The sequence below is a fragment of the Malurus melanocephalus genome, unplaced genomic scaffold (genome assembly GCF_030028575.1).
Source record: "Malurus melanocephalus ecotype Western Australia unplaced genomic scaffold, MMel_1.1 scaffold_128, whole genome shotgun sequence".
NCBI lineage: Eukaryota > Metazoa > Chordata > Aves > Passeriformes > Maluridae > Malurus > Malurus melanocephalus.
The window spans coordinates 781,042-798,998 of NW_026623360.1; the positions used below are offsets into that span (position 1 = coordinate 781,042).

Consider the following 17,957-nt stretch of genomic DNA (forward strand, 5'->3'; position numbering starts at 1 on the left):
CCCTTCAAGTATTCTATGAAACAGGATTTCACCTTGAAGCCCAACCCTAGCTATCTAATCTATGGTCCCTTCAAGTATTCTATGAAACAGGATTTCACCTTGAAGCCCAACCCTAGCTATCTAATCTATGGTTACTTTTAACCTTGAAGTTGTCTCTCTCAGAAGTGCCAAGGATGTTGTCTAGGCCCAAACATAATGGTAAAAAAAGGACTCATTTTCCCAAACGGAGGAGTCCACCAGAGAACAATGTTATTTWCTCCCCGCTTRAAGAAAAGATTCCCCTAAATCYTTTGAAATAGTCCAGCATGAAGGAWTTTTTCTTAGACTAGAGCTTATGAGAGCTGCACAAAATTTTCTTGAACTACATGTGTCCTACGGGACACAGCTAGTGCCACTCACCGTCAGAACGTGTGGCAAGAGACTAAAATTGCACCAGAACAGGTTTAGACTGAGCTTCAGGCTCTGAGACCCTTTAACTAGCCTCAGGCAATASCTGTGTAGAGACTACACAAAACCTTTTGCCGAGGTCAGTGTAAATTTTCAATATTTAGCATTAGCACTGAAAAATCCCCAAAGCCCACACCCCAAATCCCCTGCATGATCCTGAGAGAACACCAAAAGCAGCATGCAGGCCCAAGGACTGAATACACACAGGTAATGCAGTGAAAGCTCAAGAAAGACTGAAACRCTAAAACACAGCGTAAAACGTCATTAGAAAAGGGAAACCTTAATTCCATTCAAAGCCAGTCCAGCACAGATCGTTGCCAGTGGAGCCTGGCATCGAAAGGTGTCACGGGCACTCCATGGAGGAACCCATCCAAGTAGGCTGAGTGTCCGGTGTCGGCCAGCGCCGGGCCAGGACACAGCACTAACAGAGGTTTTGTTCAGCAAGGAATGGAATGAAAACCAAACACAACTGCTCAGGGAACACTCAAACCCTCCCAGCTTAAAACCAGACAGTTCAGCAGCAGCACCACTTCTCCAAGTTTAGCAATGCCTAAACCCAGCTCAACCCCCCGCTTGCCTCCAGGATTTGATGCAGGAGGCAGGTGGCACTTCCAGAACTGTCTTTAGGAGGAAAACACTACCAAACCTCCACTCACCATCTTATACATTCCTACAAGCTTTCAAGTGTGTGGATACCATATCCATGTGACCAGTAAGAACTTTATCTCATTATTCCTAAATTTCTGTGCAAACCTCAGTCCCTAAAGCCTTGCTGGCATAGGCAGGAAAAGACTGTCCCATTTTAATGCATACCCATGCCTTTATACCATTTTATACCCCTCGAGAAGGGTCTGCTGCAGCTCAAGAGCATGTTTCACCATTGCATATCTCAAATCTGTTATTTAAARAACAAAGTGATGGATTCAATTCAGAATCTCTAACACAGCAGACTTCACAYGTCACAATAAAAAGAATCCAAGCCACTTGTGATAGACCATAACTTACATTTCCCCTTCCTTGTTATTTAAAACCTCTGTTTTTCTTTACCTGTAAAGTACTTCTGTATCACATTACTGGCACTGAGATACCAAAGAGGAGTTTGTGATTTAAGTATTGCTGTGGATACTTTTGACACATCTCCCAGGGAAGTAAAGGCATTTGAGCTTCCACTGTAAAACTGCACTACTACCTGTATTTTCTAGATTAAGTTCTTTTTTCACTTCAGCCATAGTTTTTGCATCAGCTACATGTAGGGCAAGATTTATATCCCCACTTGGAATTGAAAATGGAAAGTTTAATATGTTACTTGCAGAAAATCTATATTTTCTTCTATCTCAGACCACACAAGCTGCAAGATGAAAAGTTCTGCTACTTACAAGTTATTTTTCTAGGGATACACTGAATTCGCATTTAAGTTTTGTATTTTGCAAAGCTCTGCTTCAGTGAGAAAAACATGAGGATCTTTAGCTATGAAGATGGCAAAGATTCACTTCCCACCCAAAAGAACCCCCCCAAAAATTACAAAACCCAAAACCTCAATTCTCTGAAGAAACTCTTTAAGGGTACATTGAAGAGACTGAACTAGAGATCATCAATTACACAACACACTGCTGATGTACCTTTCCTTTGTTTTCTTCCAATCAAACCATGGTTTTTGTTCTGCAAGGTTACAGACACAAAATAAAGAAGAAGGAAGGACAATGTCTTTTCCTCACCAAATTCTGAAGCACATTTCAATGCCAAATGTGAACTAGTCTTAAATCCTAGCCTTTAATTTGTAAAATATTACCAAAAAGCTTCCATTATACATATTTACTAGAAGCAACATTACCAATACTACTTCTTGTAATTTTGTTTAGTGAAACAAGTTGTCTTAAGACATTTTGTTTGTAAGTTGGAGAATACTAACTCCCCTGGAACACCATCACACTAGAGTGGAAAAAGGGAACACTCCAAAGAGCTTTGAAGACCAAGGATAAAAGGGATTTTAGGCTATTAGAAAAAACTTCATTTCTGGGAGAGTAGGGCAACCCTGTAACAGTGGGAGCCAGGCTGGTTGTGCAAACTTCAACCCTGGAGGTTTTCAAGACAGGGTCAGACCAATTCCCAGCTGATTTCATCCTGTGCTGGCGACGTGTTTAAGCTGAATATTGGAGTACTTGACCTCACAAGGACCCTTCCAGCCAATACTTTGTGATTATATGAAAAAGGTGATACAAGTGTGTGCAAGGGAAAGGGAATCGTTGCATGTTCTGAACAGCAGGCAAAGATTTATGACTTTATCTGACAACAGCTCCCATACTGTGTCGGGTTCCACAATCAATGAATTACACAAACCCTTCTGAAAAGCTCTGATAACACTATGTTTGGCAAAGATGCTYCTTGGGCTGAAATAACCATGTTAAYACACACACAGAGCATGTAAATATATCCATAAAATCTGCAAAAAGCATTTTGGTCACATTTTAGTTTCACGGTCTGTACGTCCATATACATTGATTTGTGCCTCCAACTTGCACTGTCCATGCACACAGAAAATCAGGGTCTGAGCTTGAGCACCTCCACACTCATTTATTAATCACTCCTCTCCCATTTATTGAAAAGAGGAGAGCAATTAATTATCCATCTTCATGTCAGGATAGACAGGCTTCTAAAAACATCTAAATAAAATTTAATAGCTTTTTCCAATATGGAGAAGAGTGAGCATATACATGGTAGCTGTGTTTTAGTTAATCTGTTCGTACCTTTTATATGATAAATGTCATCAACAAAATTAAGCATCCATTGCCCAAGCATGCTCCACAATAACAGATTTGTGTTTCAACTAAGAACAACAGATTACTGGCAATATATTTTATATATTTATATGACACTAAATCAGTGTAACAGTGCTGGAGTCTGTACTTTGCAACTCAGGGTCTCGGACATGGCAAGAGAAGACACTGTGCTAGTCTTTATAAACTATTGCAATTTGCAAGCTCATATTTTCYATTCATAAACACAAAAAGAGAGCCCTGAGTCTAAAGAAGCTCAAACAAATGTTTCAATTTCATGCACACTGGTAGATTCACAGGAAAATTAAGCATAAACACAATGTYCCTTGAGAGACAGGATCTGACTACAAACACCTTTAAAAAAAAACGATCTTTTTTCAAACCAGACCAGAATCCCAGGATGGTCAGGCTGGAAGGTAGCACAATGGGTCACCTGGTCCCACCTTCCTGCACAAACAGGGCCATCCCAGATCACAAGGCACAAGATTGCACACTGTAAAATTAAGTCTTAAACTYCTAAACTTTCTTCTAACTTCAGACTGACTACTTGCACTAAAGCTACAGAGTTTCACTCAAAGACCCCAAGAAACAAATGCAAAGACCACTTCCTTGCCAACACCCTGGTTTGAGAGCTTTACCCCAAAAACATTAAATGAAGAACTCCCACACCCTACGAAGTTGTGCCTAGCATCAGCTACAGGGTTTTAAGGAAATCCATTCCAGAAAATCTCCCATTTTACAGGCACAACTAMAGTGTTCACTGAGCTCCATGAACCTCCCAGAGATTCGGCCCTGAAGAGGGAGAACAGCAAACTGGCTCAATGTGCCCAACTGAAGGGATCTGGCTTAGGAAATCCTGTAGTCTGGTTGTGGTAGAAATGCTAATTCAAACGCCCTCTGGCAAGGGAGAGGCTTRAACCTCGATTAGAAATGTGCTCACCACTGATCTATGACAACAAAAATATAATGCAATGAGTTCTGGCAGTCTAACCCCTCACCTCCCTTCCTTCCTAATAGTCCAAACTGATGGGAAAGACTGGGGTTGAAACCAAAAACAGAAAAAAAAAAACAAAACCAGGAGAGATGTGTGATATACTTAATTAATTTTTAATTTTTCTGGACTTAACTGAAGAACTGAAAAAACCCACTCTGAAAATAGTAACTCCTCACCAAAGTATGAAGAGACACCCCAAACCAAACTGAATATTGTTTTTAGAAGGAATCTGAAATYTTAATCTTTTGGTTTTCTTTGAAAGCAGAGGGGCCTTCAGGTGGGTTTCTTTTTTTCCTGTGAAGAAACAAAGSCTTACTATATGGAATTCAAAGGGGTGCTTTGTGCAGAATGCAATAATCCTGTTCCAGGTGACAGGTGTCATATTTGGGCAGCTCTGTGGTTCTGCTGGAGAAGCTCTACAACTTCAGGTAGAAATTTCCTCCGACCTAGGAAAGGTTATATGAAAGAAATCTAAAAGTATTTATAAAAGTACAAAGCTAGGCTTACAGAGCGAGGTAAGACAGGCATTCACATTTCCTATTTACTGATGAATGACCCGAATATTAACTTGCAGGTATTTGTGAGATTTTTGCAATTTGACAAACAAGATGCATTTAAATTTTACTTCATTTAGCTGCTATTTTTTCTTCCTCATGCCAAGATATCAAATACTAAAGCATGTTTCCTTAACAACTACATTTCAAAAGGTAAACTTTTATTTCTTTACAGCCGATAAATTCTCATTTTTAAACATTGTGCAATGATCCTTTGTAGGAAGCAGTGTGCAGAACTGCCAAACCTGCACAGAACAAAGAAAAGAGATTGTATCAGAACAACATGCCTCCAAAAAACAGAGTTTCTTTCCTGCCAGAGAGAGAAGTGACTAATGTGCATGGAAATTAGTGCAAAAAACAATACTATCTTTGCAGTTACAGACTGGGAAAACTACATTTTGACATTTACACAGCAGTAAATAAAGTGGGAAAAATTTTGAGCTGGATAATAARCACATTTTTCTTCTCAAATGTTTAATGACAGTGACTCATTAAACACCCATGAGGTGAGATCTTCCACATTTCACTGCTAYGAAGATTAAAATATTGCAGAGTTCCCTAGGGATTGATAAATTAATAAAACCCAAACTAAGTAATTTTAACTTTAGAGTCCACAGGAATTGCATGATCCCATTTTTTTCAGTGCTCTACAGAAAGCGACAACCCARCAAGTGAGAGGAGGCAAACCTTGCCAATGTTCAATAAATTATTGAAAAAAAAAAAAGAAATGGTTTGCCTGCAACACCCAGGGCTTGGATGCAGCAACCCACATCTCAAGAATCAAATATTTTTGAAGCAGAAAAGCCAGGGACTCCTGTCTCTTCATTCAAGTGGCATTTCCACACACCACCCTCCCTGCCATTTATTATCAATACTTCTGTCTTTTCCAGACATCCTGTCTCCACTTATGTTCCATTTTCAGTTTGCCCTCAGCCGGCAAGCACACGATGAATCCCAACTCTGAAAAACCACTGGCAGATTTTTTTTTAACTATCAGACAAGTTTATTTCCTCAGAAACACATTCAAAGTATTCAACTTGAAATGCATTTCACATACTTGAAGTACTGGTGCTCCAAGCGCAAAGAAACTATTTAGATGTGGATATAAGATCCAAGTTTCATGTAAGGACAGATTTACATATGACAACAAAGTGAAGGAAAAGAAGCCTTAAAKGAGAAAGCAAGAAACTACAAGTAATAAAAACGTGACCAGGTGAGGAAAAGGAAAGAAAYGGATGCACATGCCATGGTATCTTCAATTTCAGCTCCACTGTCCCACCAGTCTGAACGAGTGCAACACAGGCAGCAAGGAAACAAGAGGCACTTTGTGCAGTGTGCAGCTCTGGACTGGGGAGGAGAGACAAGAGATGAAAAGTATCTCTTGTAATGCAAAGAATGCAGCAAAAGTYAAGGATCCCAGTGATCCCACTGTTAAAGGAATCTTGTTTTCTCCCTGCAGTGACTCCATGCACAGGCAGCAGGAGAAAGGTGTGCATCCAGTAAGGCTGAGATGCACAGGAGAAGCAATGACAATGTAAGAGACAGCACTTTCGCCTTGAGATTATTCCTTGCCTCAACCAGAGCTGGCTGGTACAGCACAGGAAAACTCTCCCTGAGCCACAGATCCTTTCAGAGAGTACTCAGGAGCTTCTCCCACCTTTTGGTACATAAATGAAAGATGAATTGGAGAAAATAATGAGATGAACAGAACATTTTCCRATTCAGGACCTGAAGCACTCAGGTGAAAAAGGAATCACACTCTGCTTCCATGGTTCTACAAGGGAACACACAAGCTCTTTAGTCCAGCCAGCAGCACAAATATGTGCCCAGCTCAGGTAGGTAAAAAACATCTAGATCATGACAAACATGGGCCACAAAACAGCTGGAGGATACAAATTAAGTCTCAGTGCTCACACCCCAACAAAGTCTAGTTTTGTTGCTGATTAAACGTCCCAGAAAATGCAGTACAACWATGCAGAAAAATATGAAGTGGCATTCTGCTAGTGAAAGCCTCTGAAGTGGCTCTCAAAACAAGGTTTTTGTCAACAGTATTTAAGACTCTGTATGAGTTAATTCAAGTTAGAGTGTCATTAGACTACTCTGAACTTCAAAGAAAAAGCTATGTCTATTTTTGTCCACTCTTCATATTTAAAGTTTAAGTAGAGAAAGAAAAATGTTTCGCAAAGTTCCTTCTCTGATTTGATGTCCACTTGTGCTGCCAGAGCAAATAAAATAAGTTCTGTTGCTTTTCTTCATTATTTTATTGACTGATTAACACTGAATAAAAGTGGATTGATTTTTTTTTTTTTAAGTATAAAAATCTATCATTATTCTATGATTTCAGCCAGGGAAAAAAATGTTTTCATAGAATATATACTACAAACTGACCCTGTCTTGTGCTCCAAAACAGACAGCAAAATAAAGTCACATAACAGCAAATTACATTAGTGACGTTTAAGGCAAAAAATGAAATTGGTTTATTCAAAACAAGTGAAGGTAAATAAGTAACTCTCCCCATGTGAGGATGGGAAGGCACCATCCTGATGAATTTCCAGCAGGCAAATACCTTCTGTTCTCATACAATAAAATCCATTCAGAGACAGTAACTCACATGACTTGTTTCAAAGTGACAAATAAAGGAGTGACAGYGCAGTCACCTGGCAGCCGGCCACAAACTTGCTCCACCGAAAGRAATTTACTCAAAATACAGTCAGCAACAAATTCTTAAATATTTTAACTTGGCAGAAGAAAACCTAGCTCARCACAACTACATTCCAAGTTTTCTGGAGTTCCAGGTTAACACACATATGTATATGTGCTCTGGCTAAATGTCACCTGGGAAAAATAAGAGAACAGTGTCTGTACAAATTGTGTGTGCTGTTTTAACCAGCAGGACTGTCCCCATTGCTGGTACCACCCCACCACACAAAGCATCACACTCTTTAGCAAGAAGATGTTGCTGGTTGAAGGCCACAATTAATGCTCTGGAGATGTTTGTTTTAGAAACAACCCACTGATGCACATTAAAGAGACACATAACATGTCTAGAATGTGGGACTGAAAGTGCTTTAACTAAAAACACCTCTTAAATATGAGGCAACTTAAGACATGTCTGAAGCCAGACTCAAGTCAACATAGCATTTTGGACACTGTACATATGGATATATCATCCACACATACATTCCCCTTCAGCAAAGCTCCTCTTCACCCTAGAGGGTATTTTATATATGTGCATTGAAGTTTCTACTAGTTTCACACTATCTTAAGGACAATCAAAGAATCAAACCAACACTGCTGCTTTGCTTCAGCTTTTCCTGTAGTGAGATAAAGCTGTTGTACCTTTAYCCTTGCCTGTACCTCTGATACAGAGAACTTCAACGTGAGACAAACTATCATTGTGGCAAATAAACAAAGTATTTTAATTTATTTAGCTCTAATGGTCCCTCAGCTGCTTCAGTTAGCAACAGAATACTGCTACAAATACTGTATTTGCAACAGAAGGAGTTGCAGAATGGCAGTCTACACCCAGAAATGAAAAAGGTGGTGTGACTGGTATGGAAGCCTTCCACTGAAAAGCTGACGTGCACATAAAGCAAATCAGCTTTAAACAAGGCCTGTAAATGGTGACAAACCAGAGATGAAGCTGCATTCTGAGTTTTTCCTCACTTGCTTCACCAACTTCAAAACAAAGGACTCAAAGAATCAAACCAATACAAAAATTAAACCAAAGCACAATCTGAAAACACATATTTTATTCTATTTAAGTTCTCATATTTCTACTCTATCAAAAATTCATCACATTGTCAGGAAAAACATTACCTGCTACTGTTTACTACTTCTGACAACTTTTTTTTATTTTTGGCAACGTCTGAGTGGCTGAGCTGAGGACAAAACCTCACACAGAATCATTAAAGCTCGAAAATACRTCCAATATCACGGAGTCCAACCTTTGACCGAGCACCACCTGCTCACCYAAGCCAGAGCACAAGTACCAGCTGCTTCTTAAACACCTCCAGGGATGGGGACTCCTCCCTGGGCAGCCCATTTCAAGGCTTGGCAACCCCTGCCTGAAGAAACTCTTTCTGAAGTGAAGATCTGCTGCTCAGGATCATCTGACAATTTGTGGAGCCAGGGATAAAAGTCTCCTCTCATTYCACACTCCCCAGTGACAGGTTAGCTGTGGGTCTCTCCCAGGAAGGTGCATATCCCTGGAGATCACACCATGAGAAGAGAGAAAAACTCAGCATGGCTATGGCAGGTCTGCCCAGAGCACAACTGTTCAGGGAAATTGTGCTGCAGAGAGCAGGAGAGATTGCTTGCATTTCTCACCTCAGGAAGAAAGGGTGAGAAACAAACTTATGAAATGGCCACATTCCTGGAAATGTCCAAAGCCAGGCTGGATGGGGCTCTGAGCAACCTGGTCTGGTGGAAGGTGTTATTGCCCATGGCAGGGGGGTGGAAGGAGACAATCTTTCCAACCTAGGACCTTCCAACCTAGACAATTGTATGATACTTTAAGCTTTCAAGTTTTTGGGATGCTTTATGTGCAAGTACTTCCAGAAGGGAGAAGGGAAGTTCCTATTTGGAGGTTTCTGGTGCTAACTTCTTACCTGCAGATGAAAACAGAGATGTCTGCTTATGCACAGTCTGCTCCTCCAGGCATTAGTGTCAACTCTGCTGACAAGGGCAGCTGCTAGAAGGAAAAAAYAGAAATATTGTTACACATTAGTAAAACAATCTTCTTGACAATGAAGTCCTATTTCCCCCTCCTTCAATGCTCTGGAAAAACAGAGTGTTTACCTGGCACCTATAGATCTCTAACAGCCCGCTACACACAAGCAGTATGTTATTTTTGAAAAGTTAAATCGTAAGAAATGTGGAAGACTGCTCTTAATTTGCTACTTCTTATACCTGGTGTGACATGCTCTTGCTATAAATAACTAAGTGTGGTAAACAACATTTCAACAGCTTTCCAGAACATTAGAAAAAACCCCAAACAAATCCTAAGCAGTGTATTAGGTAGTCACGAGCATCCACCACTGCTAAATTGTAAATATAGGAGATTGTGAAATAATCTTCTTTCCCAATTTTCTCTTTAAGGAAAATAATCCTCAGACTGGAACTGTTCCAGATGTATAACCCTCCAAGTGCTCTGCAGATGCACACCCTGACTCCCTTGCAGCACTGAATCACGAGCAATGCATGCATAATAGCCAAACAAACTGGGCAAAAGGTAACAAATCCCAAACTGCTGATTAAGACTAATAATCAGCTTGGAAGGGATGCTTACTACAACAATGTTTAACAGCACCATTGTGACAGACTGACAGACATTGCCTAATACTAYGGCAGAGCCAAGCAGAACATGTGAGAAGTGGTTATTTTTAAAYCTTCATAACCAAAGATTTTCTGAATAAAATTTCAAAGGAAAATATCTTTTATGTGTAACTCTACATGGGTACTTTACAGAGTGCAGCATGGAAGAATAGATCTAAATCAGAAAAACTTTCCACTGCTATTTCAGCATGTCCTCTGCCACTGCTGTCAGACAATGAATTTTGTCCAGACAAAAATGTTTGTTTCCTAGTATCTGTCAGATGGAAAGATATAAGAAGTACCAACTACAGCATAAGAATGTCATAAGARTTCAGAAAACAACAAAAACCCCTTAAAGATGGGGAAAGAAGGCATGTCTGTAAAATACCGGACCATGTACATGATGCATCAAAGCCCARYAGGAGTAATTGCTTCTCTCATTACMGCCCAAAACCTCACAGCAGGACACTCAGGAGCTCCAAAAGTCTCAGGCAAATATCAAATCATTTTCACCACGACTGACTGAATATGCAGCTTTCATTCACAAAATTAGAATTGTCAGAATATGTTTTCGTAATGTTTTGTGCTTTCCACTCTGTGGGCCCTCTAACATTTACTAACAGTTCACATGAGCCTTTTACTTTAGCTCTGAAATGAACAGCAATTTCTGGTGAGTTTATGCCTCTCAACAGAGAAGCTGCAGAGAAGGAAGATACGGTTTGTAAATCTCCTTMATGTATTTGATTGCAGTTCCATTATACAACATTGCTTTAAGTTCTCTACTCAGGTTTATTCACTGCATAGTCCTCAGTAGGGTCAAAAGGTGATAGAAAATGAAGAACATTMATCCAAACCACCACATCAGGTTAAACCACAAGTGCTTGAGCCCCAGTTACTTTATCAATCGCCATTTACACATGTTAGATTAGGAAAATAAATCTGGTTCTAGGATACAGATGGTGAATTAGTTAATCCAGAAGCACAGATGCTCGAATTTTGCTGGGGGAGGGAGAGGTAGAGCAGAAAGAAATAATCATCTCACCCCAAACTATGAAAGCTCAGCTTTGAGATGCTAAAAGTTGCCTTCATCTACTGCAAACTGATCAACTGCCTATAGACAAGAAGCAAACATTTCAATTACTGTTGAATGTTAATTACTCCAGGACACTTTACACAGCAGCCAAAGACCAGTGGATTCTTAATCTGAGAATGGAATGGCTGTGATGCTGATCCACTTCCACTCCAACAGAGCCGCATTATCTGCAGCTCTACCGGAGCCCTAAAGCTCTTCCCAGACCACTCTGCAAACTGAGTGGGAAGGAGTAAGGATAAGAGCCACATTCTGTCCTTAGGGACCCCTATTAAATCAGATTCCCAACATCAGCCACTTCCTCTTTGTTTTCCTCAAGCCATATGGCTTCCTGAGAAAATCTGTACAAACAATAAATCCATTAATCAAGCCACTGCTGGAGGAAAAGGCTTTTTTCACCCCCCTTCTCTTCATCAATCCAGACATTTTAATGGAGATGTTTTATGTATTTTATTTTATGAAAGTCCCAAGGAAAATACCAAAGCAGTCTTTGTTCACACACTGCAGCCTTGTAGACCAAAGCCTTGGTTCCAGTACGTACTTTTAGAAGAAAATCCTCACWTGTTAAAATGCAAAGAGATTGAGGAATAGATAGAAATCAGCCAAACCAGCAAGAAAGGAGTCCAGCCTAATTGCATCTTAGCAGGGATACAGCATAAATTGCTGCTTAGGTTCTCTGGCATATGGGTCTCAAAAAACAAAATAACCAAACTTACAAAGAAATAGTAATTAACAGAAGTAGGTGAAATAAGAGAGGCATTAAAAGTCTTTTCCCACAAGGCTCTGAGGACATACACACATGCAAATGCCACAAGTAGCTCAAAGGAAGAGCTTCTTTTATAAAAGAGATGCCACAAAAAGGACTTYCCCAGAGGCCAGGTTTGTTTGCAAGGTGAGCCAAGGTGACTGTCCTGCTACACAATCCATCTGTTTTGGAACCTTTAAACTGGTAAAATTGTGCTGGGGAAAATGCACATCTCAGATAATGAGGAAATACACACGGTGCATGCAGGGGACTCAAAGGTAGGGAGAAAACACAAAGAGGAGCAAAATTTCCAGCTCTTCTGGGCGTGAAACTCCCTTTCCTGCAGGCGGAAAGATCTCACACTCATCTGAAAGAAGGAAGAAAACCAAACGAAGCTCATTCTTTCAGCAAACCAAACATATACTTGAGGGACTGCTCAGGTTCAGCTCTGCTGCAGGGTGATACTGTTCATAAAGAATATTTACACACTGCTGGGTAGACACTGAAAAAAAACATGGTCAAGAGTCCCCTCTCTCCTTTCTCCATCACATGGCTCAAAGAGCATCTAAGGCTGAGAATTCCAGAGCACAGAAAAGATCACAAAAGGAAGACCTAATTTCCTTTGCTTGCAACAGCTTTTTTGCAACATCAGATTATTCTTGTACTCTMAGATGTCACCCTGAGACACATATGAGATCTGTGTTATCACTGTCTATTCCAAGCAAGGATTTGCATCACACCTGGAAGCCTGCACAGCAAAGCAAGGGGTTTCTTAGTGGTGAGGGAAGAAGGGAGAACCTAGACATAACAAATCATCTGACTATCTGATGGTGGTACCAAAATTAGATGGTCACCATCTAATCTGATGGTGGTACCAAAAAAGCAAATTGAACAAGGTCGATGTGCTGTTGGTCACCACTTCAGAAAGTATGAAAATGCAAAATGACTGTTTTGTGATCTGTTCCACTGAGGCTTTTCCCAAAACTTCTTTGACTGAACTTTTTATTAGTCAATAGTCTGCAGCGCGGGAGGAGGACTGAGAAGAACAAGAAATTACTTTCAACTCAGGTGGTCTCTTTCAGCCACACATTTCTAAAGAAACTGTGACCCTTCCACTCACATGGAAGAAAAACAGGATTGGCATGGTAACAAATGTTTTTACCTTAAATCATGTTTTATTTTCATCACAGGTGGTCTATAGCTTACTGTATGATCAAAACTCTGCCTCAATTCATGTGAACCAAAGCAACCCTCTGTTTAAATGAAGTTCAGGAAACACAAGGCAGTTTATGACATGGACAAAGACCATGCAAAGAAAAAGCATTAAAAAAGSTGTGAAGTTAGCTTTTCAAACCTTAGAGTGCTTTTTTTGGGAGGGGCTGGTGGTTGGGTTTTTTTTTTTTAATACAGGAAAGCAGCATTCTTGATTAAAAGCAGGAAATCTTTGAAATTACATCCCTGTCTTTATTGACGTTAAGTAACAATTAGCCACAAAGAAAAAAAAATACAGAAAGAATAGCRTAGAAAGTTTAAGTCATTATCTCCAAGGAGACACATCTGTAATTTTAACAAGGTCAGAACATTTCAGTCTGTTCTTTTGGGTAATGGGAGATACAAGATGTTAGCTTCTGCTCCTATCACAGCAGTGACAACTCTGAAAGACCACAGAAATCACTTAGAACCTACACCACTATGAATTATTAGCCTCAAGGCTGTAACTTAGTAAGATACACCATCACATCCAAAGTACAGATGGATTTGTGAATGCCYTGAGGTAGTGATGAAAGGTATACTTGTTTCAGACTGAGTGGTGAGAAGAGTCAGGTGCTGCCAGCTGGGGAGGCTTTTTACCACATCTGGGGCAGATGGTCCCAATTATCTTCTCATCACTGTTAATCAGAAGTCATCCTTCAGCAGCTATATAATAATGTATGTAAAAATAAACTTGGGAGTGGTGTTTGGCTTCTAGCAAGAGGAAAGCTTGCCTGTCACAGGTCAGTCAGTGCAGGCAGCATCCCGGCCTGGAGCCTCTTTGACAAGCCTGTGGTACAAATGTCTGCAGCTGGGAGATGGTGTCTTCACATCAGGTGTGAAAAAGGAATACAGGAAATGCTGATAAGAAAATTTAGAGGCACACCAGTGGGGAGGAGAAGGCAGTTCTCCCTCCTGGCAGCTCACTGTTCTGCCCTTTCTGACCCTACTGATAAACAGCATGTGCTCCCAAATTGACAGGATCTGAATCACCCTACTTCAGCTACTGCTCTTACCTACAGAGACAAAACTGATCCAAACTGGAGACAAGACACATTATTTGAAAAACACATCAGAGCATCAAGTTCACATCTTCCCCAACTGCAGTCACTTGTTYGTGCCCTCACTTGACTGTAGAAGGTGGCCAGTCACAACAAAATCCCAAAAGTTTATTCCTTCTCTTCCCTGAGCAACCTAACACCTCAAATAGAATTGACAGTGGACTTGTCCAGCCTAGATTTCACCATTAAGACCCATCTCATGTGTTAGCAGGAGCAATACCATTCACATTCCAGAAAAGAAGGTGCTTCTTCATTACTATTTAGGTCTTCTCAGGAAGAGAAAAAAACTGCTTATCTTCAAATTCAACCCTAAACTACTCCTTATTTGCTCCCAACACTGTTATCCTAGTTCTTTAAGCTCTACTGCAGTATTGAATAGCAAGTACAATCAAAATACATGTTGACACATAAAACAAGAAGAGTGAAATTGAAATTATAAAGTGGCATGATATAAAAAAAAAAGTCTTCACTGAGATCTCTGGAGTTCTGCCTGCCATTTGTCTCCTTGCAAGTATGTGAAGGGCATTTGCTTTCCAGGAACAAGAGGCTTGAATTAATTGAATACATTTCTAAGTCTTTAGAGTTCCAATTGCTGAGGAAAGAGAAAGAAGAAGAAAAACACTTGAAGCGATTTCTTTTCTTTTTGTTTAAACAAACACACAAGCTCAGAGGACATCATCATRCAGTGCAGAATACTCACAGGTAGARCAYRATGCTTYCTMCAAATTAACACTTTATTTTGTAACCCCTGTGAATAAAGCCCATGGAACCATTACTCCAGGATGAAAAGGGGATGCTGATACACCAGAGAACCATCACAACTCACCCTAAATTCACCTGCATGTCCTACTCTACTCCTTCATCCCTGCTCTCACTGACAGGAGGCAGGTTCTCCTCCGCTTCCTTCAGCAGCCCTGGAAACACCATGGTTCCAACAAGCTCCTGCTCAGAAGAYTCCCTCCCAAAACACTGCTCTGGCCTCAGCACTGTGGTTTCTTGCAGTCAGGTTCACTTCACAAGGTAATTATCAAACAGAACAGTTGCTTTGTTGTTGAAAATCTCTTCTTTTGCTGACAGGCTTTTTTGTCCAGTCAACCCAAATCTGCCCAGTAGATTTAATGAGAGCAGCTCCCTCACTTTACGTTCCTGCCTTACCTGCACCATTTCACACTAGACTAGTAATTCTTCAAACACAGCAAACTCTTGCCATGCCTACCTATGACAAAATATTGTGCACCAAGAATTCTCAGAAAAGCATGTATGTGAAAGCATATTTAAAGAAAAAGGGCAAGAGACAGAGTAATACAGTCAAGCAGAATTGAGCAGAAACCAGGACTAGGCCTGTGTATCCACTGAGCTGTTTGGGTTGGAGGTTAGCTCCTTTTATTAACCCCTGCGGTTACAACTACAGGAAGGCATTTTAAAGGAACAATTCAAGTTAAAACGTGTATGTCATTAAGMATGCACATCTCTGAGAAAGCACACTTGGGCAAGTCTTCCAGGTATTTAGGCAACACAGAAGCGGTAGCACATAAAAATAGAAGTACAATGATGTGGCATTTGCTTTCATTTCTTTCCTTGAGTACTTTCTTCCTTTTCCAAGTACTACTTGATAGTAACTGAAAAAAATAATGGAGCAAAATTCTGGTTTATTTCCATTAGYGTAGTTAAAATCACGTAGAACTAATGAAAAATAAAACCAAATCTCCCTTCCCAGAGAAGGCTGCCCCATTCCTGGAAGTGCTCAAGGCCCGGCTGGATGGGGCTCTGAGCAACCTGGGATAGCAGAAGGTATCCCTGCTCATGTCAGGGGCCTTGGAACAGRATGATCTCTGAAGCCCTGTCCAACTCAAGCCACTGAAAGATTTTATGATTCCTTTATCACTGATGAGGTGTCCCTGCMAGCAGAAAGACTGCACTGGTGGCAAAGCAGGGGTTCACCATGCAGCCAGTGATTGCACTACAGCCAGAATCCAAAAGAACCCCTAGTTCTTTCACAGTCGATATGACAATTCTTGAGCAAACAATGCTCCACTTTCTAGGCACTGCCAGACAATTTCCATTTCCACATCATATCAATTTATAGTCAATTCTTGAGAGCCTGTTCTATTTTTGAGAATAATGAAAGACTGCTGCTATCTTTGAATGTAAAAGCTCTTCTTTGCAGCTTCCCTGAGTTGTTTACATAGCATTCCTTTGTGCAATGATTTAGCCTGGTCTCGTGTGAGTGCTGAGGTACATTAGTTTGCAAAGCCCACATCAGGAACATAAAATAATTAAGATATCAGGATTAAACAGTCACTGCAGATTATTTGCAAATTCAAGTTGGTTCAGTTTAGGATTAACCGATGCCAGCAAAAACATCCAGTGTCAAGTTAGTTKCATCTGTAACATCAGCAGAATATTTGACATTACTGCATTTCCATTTCTCCTTTCCATACAAGAAAGTTCTCATCCAAACCAGTGATTTTCCAGAGGGTTTAAAGGTTAACTTCAATTACCCTTTTCTTGGCAAGGAGTCATAAGCCACTGCTAATAACCCCCAGATTCCAGACTTCTTAGAATTGCACAKGACAAAGCAAAGCACTTAAGACAGTGCTCTCAGTAGCAGGAAAACGTGACAGGTGACAGAGAAGTCCAGCCCTGTTCCAAAGGCCTGCAGTGCTCTCTTTTGTGATTGCCATCTTGCAGGCAGTGCAYTGCCGCAGCCTTCCATTTGATTCTATAAACACATCTTTTCCCTGTTTCCAAAGCACACAGCTCCACTGACATTTGAAAGCAGAATTCTGAACTGTACTGAACTTCTCCCTGCCCGCTTCATTTCTGCCTGGCACATGGCACCCTTCAATTCTGAGTGAACTGGGTCAGGAATCAAATCCAGATTTGTAAGAGCCAAAAGCTCACAAAGAATCCAGCAATATGCACGAGCCAATGAAACTAGACTGCAAGCTGTTTTGTATGGCSCACCACTGCTGAGAGGACAAAAGAAGCCAGTGAATTCCTCCCCAGGCATGCCAGTGTTCATCCACAGCTAAAGGACAACACCAAGACAAACCACTTTCCATTGTGAGAGCCACCAAAAGTCCACCTCTTGGTTGTGCCTTCGCACACAAGGCAAAGGTAAAATGCTCAAGGGCCAAAGAGATTTTATATTATCAATGCATTAAGAGAGATTTAGTTAAGATGATGTTTTAAAAAACACTTCACTAATGTATGTGAAAAATGGAAAAGTGAAAAACAACAYGTAGTTTTCTTGTATATGTTGAAACACCCTCAAAGTAATTCAATTTCAGTACATGAATAATACAGTAAGTTTGTTAAGCAACTATTTCTTTCAGGTAACTTGTGTCTGCAAACAGATTCCATCTAATGAACTTCAAATGTCTTTAACTGAAAGCACACACTGGCTAATAAGAGGTAAATTACTGAAGGGTGCAGCTGTTACAYGTTTCATGGCTGTAAAAACCAGTCACAGATGGCATCTGCAGAGAGCAAAGCCAGGCCTGTAGGTTTGCAGATTTCCAGCTTCCTCCACAAGCATTTGTCCTTGGGGAGGATGAGTACCCTCCATCAATCCTTCATCCAACACCCCTGTCCCGTGCCATCCTGATCCGCTCCCTAAATATGTGAGGAAACGTTATTTCTGAGATTATAACACACCTTTTTTAGCTACTAACCAAAGAAATAAACATCTTACAGCAGCTAYTGCTATTACATAATCACAG

The 17,957-nt window shown here is 40.5% G+C and overlaps 1 protein-coding gene across 6 annotated transcripts in view; it reads right to left on the reverse strand.

The window, feature by feature from the left end:
• Window positions 1-17,957, reverse strand: part of RASSF8 (Ras association domain family member 8) — an 82,736-nt gene that overhangs the window by 35,900 nt on the left and 28,879 nt on the right. For 2 of the 6 annotated variants that reach the window (XM_057370523.1, XM_057370522.1), the window contains exon 2: window positions 9,380-9,459. The gene's annotated coding sequence lies outside the window, so the exon portion shown is untranslated. Of the gene's footprint in view, window positions 1-9,379; window positions 9,463-9,569; window positions 9,615-17,957 lie in introns of those variants that run through there. The other 4 variants (XM_057370520.1, XM_057370518.1, XM_057370521.1 and 1 more) reach the window with 3 other exon arrangements.